The 11,263-nt window shown below is 35.7% G+C and overlaps 1 long non-coding RNA gene across 1 annotated transcript; it reads right to left on the bottom strand.

Annotated features, from left to right (window-relative positions):
* Positions 1-42: 42 nt before the first annotated feature.
* Positions 43-10,974, bottom strand: LOC127837178 (uncharacterized). The gene is made up of 3 exons (XR_008029162.1): positions 10,666-10,974; positions 3,023-3,196; positions 43-1,336 (listed from the first exon to the last, which is right to left on the bottom strand). It is a non-coding gene; the product is annotated as an uncharacterized LOC127837178 (long non-coding RNA).
* Between the last annotated feature and the right edge of the window lie 289 nt (positions 10,975-11,263).

The following is an 11,263-nucleotide window of genomic DNA, read 5'->3' as shown; positions in this document are numbered from 1 at the left end:
ACAAATTTACATTCTGAATAAAACAATTTAAGAAGGCAAGGATTGTGTAGGAGACCGGGTAGGTCAAGTTTATTCTATGTTAGGAGATAAGAAATACAAGATATGAAATATTGGAAGCAAAATTAAATATACCCGTGTGTGGACCTCGGGACATATATTAAGCACAGACGGACACACAAACACACACCACACACACAAACGCACATACCTCGGTGTGTGGACCTCTGTCGGTTAGTAATACAAGATAATTCACATCAATGTCGTTTTAATATTCTACGGTGCATGCATTTGCCATGTTCTTCAATCTAGTTAAGTACTGATCCGTCGACAAGCAATTTCGGCAAATTAGTTTTGTCTTCACTTTCCATTGTCATTTAATTTACCAAAACCACTGACGCCTATTCCAAGAGCCAACTCATACTAATACAAATGCCGTTAAACCCACCCAGGTTTATTTTACAGTCCTCGTCCCATCCTCATGTGCAGAACTATTCTGCAGATATCCTTATTCTCGAACCAGTTACATCGGTATGGTTTTCATCTGTGCCATTACTCAGTTGAGCTCTTTGGGCCATCATGACTCTGTTGTTTTCTTCTTACGTTTTTCTGCCTTTCTGTGCTGGTCTTACATAGTAAGATGTTCTGTTGATGTACAATAAATGCTTTCAAAATAAAGCTGAGTTCAAACATATATAAAGCTTCTATAGATACAAGATCTTACGCCTTTTTCCCCGAGAGAACCGTGCATTCTTATAAATATATCGCAAACGATCCGTGTTATTGGAATGCAACCCGAGATCTCCCGATTTAGGCCATCCTATGAACAATGGGTATTATTAACATGGACATGAACAACTAATCGTCAAGATCCTCAAAATCAATCAAGCATCCATGCGTACACGGTGTTTTATTTCAAAATATGATTTAATTAGCTTTCTAGTCTGGCGAAACAAACTTGGACATTTCGATTATTAAGTACACATTACTATTCACATTACATGATGAAGAGGAGAACAAATAGTTCAACTGTAATGCATTCACATATTTAGAAATTGAGCCCCAATGCCACAGTGTCGAAAAACATAATAAATAGTAAACAGTGAAACACAAGAGATTTAAAGGTTAAATAATTAAAACGGGCCATTCGTTCAATTTTTTATTTAGTAATCCATTAGTTTTGAAACCGTTTTATCCAACAGAGATTCATTCAACGTTCGTTTTGAAACACTCCGCTCCAATAATGATTATACACGTAAATAGGGTCCACGTTGGCTGTCCTCGGCAACTTCAATGCCTGTTATCTAAAAAGGCAGCGTTCTGACATTCGATACCGTTACTGAAAGTAAATTAGAAAGCTTTAAAAAAAACACTTGTTTCCTTTGGGGATCAATATTTCTTTTGATCCTCAACATCAATCAAACAATGACTTATGCGACAAAAAGATAACAAAACGAATTCATCCATACATTTCGGATACATGTGTCTCAAACACAATATCATCAATAGCAGGCTAGCATTCTCCCACTTATCCACCGATGTGGTATGTCAAATGTTCGACGTATTGAACGTGATCATAAAAGTTATAAACGTCACTATGGAGCACCGGTCATGTGGCAATGCAGAGGTAATTATGGGAAACAGACCATTGACCTTGCCGGTAAGCTAAAGGGTCAGCAACATGTCAATGCCAAATCCTTTTACACCAAGTATTGAATGGACACAGCATATCGGTCGGCAGAACTATTGTTATCTTTATAGAATTCCATTTCGAAGAGAGCGAGCTATTTAATTTTATTATCGTTTGAACCAATACAAAATACCGGTTATTTCCTTAATTGGTGTTCCTAGTTACCACCGCAACCGCGAATGTATCTTAGCGGTTAATTCAAAATTGCTTATTTCAGTTACCACTCCAATCGCGAGCGAAATCTCAAAGTTATCGTAGGAGTTATTCCCCCTCCCATGACGTTCCGGCATAGAACATGTGTTAGTTGTTTTCGAGACATACTGCTCCCTTATATTACCATTGGCACAGAACTAGTGTTAGTTGTTTACGAGACATACTGCTCCCTTATATTACCATTGGCACAGAACTAGTGTTAGTTGTTTACGAGACATACTGCTCCCTCATATTACCATGGCACAGCATGTGTTAGTCGTTTACGAGAGTTACATCGCCCACATGTCACCATTGGCACAGAACACGTATTAGTTGTTTACGAGACTTATTGCTCTCACATATTACCATTGGCACAGCCCAGAACACGTGTTAGATGTTTACGAGACATATTGCTCTCACGTATTACCATTGGCACAGAACATGTGTTAGTTGTTTACGAGACATACTGCTCCCTCATATTACCATTGGCACAGAACCTGACTGTGTTATTTGTTAACGAGAGATACTGATCTCTAATGTGACCTTTTCTGGACACGTGTAAATTGTTTAAGAAACCTTTTATTATTATAACCTTTGACCCTCAACACTTATGTGTTGTTTACGAGAGATTGTGCTTGAGACTCACCGTACCGGACGCGACATTGAGTTTGTGAAACATCTAGCGTGCTATATATAAGGTCTCTTGAGTTTTAAACGCAGTGATTGGTAAACTAGATTATACCAAAGACTGGTAAAACATTTCGTTTTCCATTTATTTCTGTATTAAATCCATTAAAAGCGGTTTACATGACAAATTTAGTTTGATATAAAACGGTGTGCTTACTTCACATAACAAGATTCATTTGTCTGCAAAGTTCAAACGGTCAGAAATGTTAAAGTTTCATTTAACCTACGCGCACGTGCCAGTCATGTGACAACAACACACAAACAAAATGGCGGTTTACATAAGCGGAAGAGAACAGTAATTTAAGACTATAACTCATTTAATTGAGAATGGTGTAGATTGAATTAATAATCATTTTTGCCGGTTTTTTTTATTCAAACATTAAATGCACAGTTCTCGTTTCGTAATGTTTCGTTGTCATTTTCCGAGCGAGTGGAAGACTTGGTTTCCAGACTTACCGTCGAGGAAATCGCTGCCCAGATGTCTCGAGGCGGGGGAGGAGGGGATGGTGGGCCCGAGCTGCCGATTGAGCGCCTGGGCATCGGTAAATACAGGTGGGACATCGAGTGTATCCATGGAGACATGGTGGACAACGCTACAGCCTTTCCACAGTCAATTGGTCGGGCAGCTACCTTCAGGTAAATTGTGTCGTGTTCTGAGAAAACTGGGCAAAATGCTTGTGCGTAAATTGTCATCCCAGATTAGCCTGTGCAGTCCACACAGGCTAATCAGGGACGACAATTTCCGTCATTGCGACTGTATGTGTCAACGCTGGGAAGGTATGACAAAAACTTGACATGAATGTTCCTTGGGTGAGCCTCTTTGGCTAAGTCCGCACAGGCTAATCAGGGACGGCAATTTCCGCTTTTATGGAATTTTTCGTTTGAATGATGTCTCTTTTTAGCAAAAATCTAGTTTAGGCGGAAAGTGTCTTTACACTGTACACACAAGCATTATGCGAATTTTTCTCAGAACACAACACAATTGTTTAAATCGTTCCAGCCTTTTGATTTAGTAGGTCGCAGGGCCCAAAAAGGTGTTTTAACAATGAAAACTTAAAAAATATACTGTCTAAAACCCCAAGGCCAAAAGGTTTTATATTTGGTTTCTAACATTGTGTTGTGGTCTTTTTCACATTTGTTATGCCCCCCCCCCTAATTTTTTTGGGGGGAGCATATAGTCGCCGCTTCGTCTGTCTGACTGTCTGTGTGTGTGTGTGTGTGTGTGTGTGTGTGTGTGTGTGTGTGTGTGTGTGTGTGTGTGTGTGTGTGTGTGTGTGTGTGTGTGTGTGTGTGTGTGTGTGTGTGTGTGTGTGTGTGTGTGTGTGTGTGTGTGTGTGTGTGTGTGTGTGTGTGTGTGTGTGTGTGTGTGTGTGTGTGTGTGTGTGTGTGTGTGTGTGTGTGTGTGTGTGTGTGTGTGTGTGTGTGTGTGTGTGTGTGTGTGTGTGTGTGTGTGTGTGTGTGTGTCCGGATTTTTGTCCGGGCTATTTCTCAGCAACTAATGACCGGAATTCAATTAAACTTTATGGCAAGCTTCACTAGCAATTGGAGATGTGCATATTATCAGCGGATTCTGGTCGGATGATTTTTCACAAAGTTATGGTCCTTTGAAATTTTCCATTAACTGTACATATAGTGCAATTATTTTTGTCCGGGCTATTTCTCAGCAACTAATGACAGGAATTCAATGAAACTTTATGGGAAGCCTCACTACCAATAGGAGATGTGCATATTATCAGCGGGTTCTGGTCGGATGATTTTTTTACAGAGTGATGGCCCTTTGAAATTTTCTAGTTTACATAGAGTTATGGCCATTTGAAATTTTCCATTCACTGTAAATATAGTGCAATTCTTGTCCGGGCTATTTCTCAGCAACTAATGACCGGAATTCAATGAAACATTATGGGAAGCTTCACTACCAAAAGGAAATGTGCATATTATCAGCCAGTTCTGGTCGGATGATTTTTCACAGAGTAATGACCCTTTAAAATTTTCCATTGTACATATAGTGCAATTCTTGTCCGGGCTATTTCTCAGCAACTTATTACGGGAATTCAATGAAACTTTATGGGAAGCTTCACTACCAACAGGAGATGTGCATATTATCAGCCGGTTCTGGCCGGATGATTTTTCACAGAGTTATGGCCCTTTGAAATTTTCCATTGTACAAAAAGTGCAATTCTTGTTCGAGCTATTTCTCAGCAACTTATTACGGGAATTGAATGAAACTTTATGGGAAGCTTTACTACCAACAAGAGATGTGCATATTATCAGCCGGTTATGGTCGGATGATTTTTCACAGAGTTACGGCCCTTTTGAATTTTCAATTGTACATATAATGCAATTCTTGTCCGAGCTATTTTAGCAACTAATTACGAAAATTCAATGAAACTTCATGGGAAGCTTCACTACCAACAGGAGAGGTGCATTTTTATAGGTTTGTAATATTTTCCATATACATGTACTCTTAATTAGATGAGAACGTGTACGTTGCATTCGATTCCTTTCAAACTTGTTCAGTGTCTTTATATTAATGAGGACTGGAACCCTATTGAGTTACATCAGAGTAAAAAGTCCAGACTTATCTCCCCTTGAATTTGTTTTTGTCCGAGGCATTTAAGTAGATTGTTTAATTGGTTGCATTTTATTATTTAATTTATTATTTAAATTATTAATTAAAAATAAAATAAATTAAAAGCTATCTGATAATTCATTTGACAAGGATGAAGGGATTTGTGTTTTCATTATTCCCTTGCATGTTGACTATCCATTCCATTGACAGTCCAGCCAGTAGAGCGATTCAGGCCCTCATGGGACTCTTGTTTTAAATAAAAATCCAGTGAAGGCGTAAAGTGTTGTCTCTTATTAGCCTGTGCGGACTGCACAGCTTTTCTGAAATGACACTTTACGCACATGTATTAAGCCCAGTTTCCCCATAACAAGGCTCAATTTGACCATCTGTGTTGTGCAGGCACTTCTTCGAGAGCGCGTCAAGCCACTGTTCTATACCCGCATGAGGCTCGGAGAATTTGAACCACCGTCCATGAATCCGTACCTGAAACTCAACCTGTCAATCAAACGGAGTCCCGCCCACCGAGACCTAGCTACACTAGCAGCCATGGAGCCATCAGTTGGATATTGTAGCGGTCTGACATTTTTCTTGACGGGAATGTAATGTTGTGGATTGTTAAGAAGTTGACTGATGTATCTTGTTAATAGATATATAGAGAATAGACAATCCCAGGATCGATAAAAATGACCGCCGCCATATTGGCTATAACGTGACCTGCTGCGTTTACCGTACTGAAGAATTTGGCAGATTACAGCGTAATCATAGTGTACACCCGCTTTATTCAAATAAACCTTTATATTTAAATATAAATTGTTATAGATCTATTCATGACTTCGCAAAATAAAGCTTCGTTCTGGTGTCAAGTATTTTAGATCAGGATTATGCATATTTAACATGTTTACTCAAATGCCCACTGCGGAGTTCAGGCCTTTAAAGAAAAGGTCTTGAGATTTGTATGATATTAAACATTTCATATTAGCTGTAGTTTATTTCTTTACATTTACTTGTGCTTTATTGTATTGCACTTCATTAGTTGATATATTGATTATACATGTGGATTGTTCAAATTATGCTTATATGGTACAGTCATAATATCATATTGGAATTCAACATGTCTGTCATACCAAACTATGCTCGCTTTTTGTAAGTTCACCTGAGAACGAAGCTGCTGTGATCTCCATGTCAGGCGTCCGTCATCATGCGATGTGGAGTGTTCAGTGTCCGGTTTGTACCGTTAATTTTAAGCTCGTTGGATTTCACAGGACCAACTTTTTGCTCAATTTTGATGAAACTTTATTGCGATATTTATTTTGGCGATATATAGGCCTGGTTTGATGAATAGTCGTATGCGTCACCCGGTCCAATCTAAGAAAAAAATATTTTTACAGTCTTATTTGTCTTAGTTGTAAAAGTATACATAATTTCACGGTGATGGAATGTGTTACTTGTAGAATTATAACCGCTAAAGCAAACAGCGGTGTCACGGTGAGTGATCATTATTTTAGTGACATATAAATTACACGTAACATGATGTGTACATTACTATGGCCGAGTCGTTATAATATAATGCAAACTCGGCTTTTTAACGAACGGTTAAGGTTGCAATACATGAGCAATAAAGCAATAATCGCTGTTTTTATTTTATATAAAAGGTATGTTAAATGTTTCGAGACAGACACGAATGACATTTTTAATCTGAAAAGTAGCGAACCAGCAACGGATACAACATGAAATAAAAAAAATGTGTAGTTTTAGTTATTAATAATGGAATATTTTTGAAAATTGTAAAAAGTACCCGTTATGTGAAAGCAAAAAAAACTATGTATAATATTTACAGATATATTTCAATGTTCACGAAAATTCAAACAAGACAATAATTCTCGATAAGCAAAGCTGAAAATTCGTAACTCCAGACTGCATGTCTAGCATTATACTATAAGACAATTCATCTCTCAGGAATATACTTATTGCAAATAGTAATTTATTGAAAATCGCACGTATCATACATTAGATGATGTTGTTTTTTTCTTCCCGATACACGAATTTCGACATAAACAAATCACTATGCATTTCAGGGATATACAACGAATCAAACCAAATAACAATTATTTATACTTTGGCGGTTGAGAAAAACGGACTATATCGCTAGATGCCATAGGGCAGAATGTTTATCCCGACAATATCTAAGCCGAGTTTTAATACGGGACACATGTGTCCTAAACCTAGGTAACCAGTTAAAATCTTATAAAATCCATGTATATACTCAGAAGCCTCATTGATGGCTAAATCTTGATGAAACTTGATTATGGAAATATCTATCTTTACAATCTTTGACAAAAGTTTAATCTAGATCACGTGTGCCCAAAACTAGGTTTCCGGGTCAAATCGTTGTATCCAATGTTAATGCCACATTTATTATCGAATCTTGATTTAAAAAAAGGTTGCCTGGACAACGTCTAGACCAAGCGCGGATCTGTGAAACATTCATAAAAAACTAGGTCACTAGGTCAAATCTTACTTAAACGTGGTATCCAATGTTAATGCCACATTTGTTATCGAATCTCGATAAACTTTGAAAAATGTTTGCCTGGACAACATCTAGGCCAAGCGCGGATCTGTGAAACATTCATAAAAAACTAGGTTACTATGTCAAATTGTAGAAAAACCTTGTAACCACTATAGAAACGACGATTTCTACTAAATCTTAAAGATATATTTATCATGACGATACCTAGGCCATTACAAGTTCGAATCCGGGTCACGTGTGATTCCTTGTCCAGGTCACCATTTCAAAAATAGGAAAAAAACTTGTACTGCTCGAGAATACACAGTAATTACTTAATTGTGATGATCCTTTCTTAGAATTGTTATTTTGGTGATATAAAGACTGAGTTAGAAATTGGTTTATTTGTGTCCATACATTATATCACAACGGTTAAATCTTATAAAACGAATACAAGCTCTATGAAAGCCAAATGTTTTATTGTGGTCAAAATTAAGGTCACCAGGTCAAGTCTTCAACAAAAAATATATGCACTTTTTATTAAGGTAAGTGCTTTAGAGCCATAATGGCCTTCATGGTTTTTTTCAGTATACGAAGTTGGATAACGGTTTAATATAGCATTTTTTGATAATGCAATCGGCTGGTAATAACCAAACCATTTAAACCAATGATTTGTTTTAAAATCTAATAATATTGCGTTTGTGTATTATCTAAATATTCATTTTTTTTTCATTTGATGGTAATGTGTATTTTTTAATGTGTATAGTTGTTATTAAAATGGTTGAATGTATTTGTTCAATTATGGAATTATTGCATGTTATCAATTTTTTTAAAGAAGAACCGTGGTAAATGTATCGTTTTTGAATATATGGGATATATATATTCGAGCAACCAATGCCAGAAACAAACTCTTTCAACGATACATGAATTGAAGCTCTGAAGCAATGGCTAGTAATGGGCACATCGCTGTGATGCTCCATTTTAATCAATTTCTTGAAAGGCTGTTTTTAACGCGTAGCGTATAACATAATATGTACTAATTTTAATGAGCTAAAGCTGTATATTGGTTCACATTATAAACATATATACAGTTTTATTACAATCACTTAAAATTCGGATTGATAACGTATTAAATAGTTATCTATTACATATTTTACTTAAAATAAGGTATTTGAAAAAGGTACATGTAGACATAAATAAGTATACACTTATGGCAGTGAACTTAAGTGGATGAAAAATCGAATGACCCGAAGTTCAAAACAAGGTAATACTATTCATTAAATCAATACAAGTTATATTATATGTGACGTAATTGCGATGCTACGATGAAACAAGATTTGTCATAGGATGTGACCTATGCCCCAGTATTACATTCATGTCATATAGGCGATGATGAAAGTGATCTGTAATGCACCTACTCTATTCAAGAATTAATAACATTAATTTACCAATAGATCTGATATTAAAACTTTTTGATAACACTATCCTGCCAATATTAACATATTCTGCAGAGGTTTGGGGCTATGAAAGCATTGATTTACTAGAGAAAATACACAATGAATTTCTGAGAAAAATTTTCAATCTAAGAAAAAGCACCCCACTTTATATGATATACGCAGAATTCGGAAGATACCCCATAGATCTCACTATAAAATGCAGAATGATTGCATACTGGAATAGATTAATAACTGGGAAACCGGATAAATTAGCATATCTCATATATAAATACATGTTAAACCTTCCTAACTTTGAATCTAAATGGATAAATTATGTAAAAAATATCTTCACACAAACTGGCAGAAATTACATCTGGCTAAATCAAGATCAAATCCAAAATGAAAATATAAAGTACACTATAAAGGGCATATTACTTGATCAATACCAGCAAACCTGGCATACCTCACTTCAAAACTCAACAAAAGGCCTAAACTATTCAATATTTAAGGATAAGATTGAATTAGAGAAATATTTAATCACACTAACTAAATATGAATCATCTTTATTTATTAAACTTAGAACTGGTAATCACTTTTTCCCAAATGAGACAGGTAGATGGACCAATCAAGACATAAATGAGAGAACATGCCCTCATTGTACATGCAGAGATGTGGCGAATGAATTTCACTACATGCTTATATGTCCCTTTTTTAATGAACATAGAAGGAAGTTTATAAAAAAATACTACTACTGTAGAACAAATACGCTAAAATTTAAAGAATTGTTGACAACAAGGTCCTTAAAGGATTTAAAAAATTTATGTAAATTCATAAAAGTATTATTTCAAACATTAACCCGCTGATAAGTTTAACTTGGTGTATATGTTAAATTATGTTTGTAATCTTTTATGTATTTCAACAATTAAACTTCATAAGACTAATTCATATCCACAAAAATATTACTTTAAACGCTAACACGTTGATAAATTTATTTATGTAGAGAACAAAATCATGTCTGATGCAGTACTTTTTGCATCTCGTCTCAATCAAACAATTAATATTTTATAAGATGAATTAATCATCTTACATATTGGTATTACTACATCATAGTTCATGTTGAATACCTAACTTCATTCACTTTGCATGTTTAAAATATTTTAACGCATGTTTTTTCAATCTGGCAACAAATATCAATGTCACAAATTTGAAATTACTGATTTACTTATAAATGTCGTTAGCAAATTGTGATTTATATTTTAAACCTTGCACTAGCCAAATTATATGTAATGTACATGTATGTTTATATCTCAAGCTTATTGTTCACCTTGCTGGAATATGTTTTTTAATCAATGACACTTGACACTTATTACTTATTGCAGCACTTCTACTCATCCCCCCTCTCCATCACCCATCAATGCCTTTCACCATTGATTTCATGTGCCATGTGTAAATTTACACAACTTCACAAATACATGTACAGTAAAGTACTTTTTGTCATGCAATCTCACTACTGCAGGTCAAATCGACACAATTTAGTACATGATTATATAAAGCTACTTGCTGAAACAATAACATAAATTCCTTTACTTACGAATCACATGGTCACTGACACAGGAACAAACATGGGCATGGTAAATCTGGCCTGACACAACATCGGTCAATGTCACGTGAATGGGTCACTTCACATTTGATCATTACTTCATTTAAACACACCAATTAATCCCAAGTAGAATTACATTAACAGACAATTTCGGTCTACAAAATTTAAATCTATACGTCACTTTTGAAAGTTTAGTTAATATGCGATCTATAAATGAAACACTCTCCACGATTATTCTACAGAGGAAACAGTGAAAACACAAACAAAACGCACATTTCTGAAACTGACCTAATTCCAGGGTTTACACACAGATCAGCGAAGCGCTGCAGACAAAAATAAATTAACCAATCAAATTCACCGGGTTTTAAATAGAACCGAATGGAAAAACCATAACTAAAGTCTGTATCAGGAATCCATGTAAACAAACAGGTTATTCAGGCCAAAGGAAAAAAAATTGTTTATTTCTCGGGTCAACATCATCATTCCCCCACTCAATTCAAATGTATGTCTCATATCTTTTTTCATCTCCACTTCTCTTTCTCTTTTCTATTTTCTATGTAAAGTTTAACACCCTGTCACAATTGTTAAT

This window comes from Dreissena polymorpha, chromosome 7 (genome assembly GCF_020536995.1).
Source record: "Dreissena polymorpha isolate Duluth1 chromosome 7, UMN_Dpol_1.0, whole genome shotgun sequence".
Taxonomy (NCBI): domain Eukaryota; kingdom Metazoa; phylum Mollusca; class Bivalvia; order Myida; family Dreissenidae; genus Dreissena; species Dreissena polymorpha.
The sequence above is the reverse complement of the archived record's forward strand: the minus strand, read 5'-3'. Positions and strand labels throughout refer to the sequence as shown.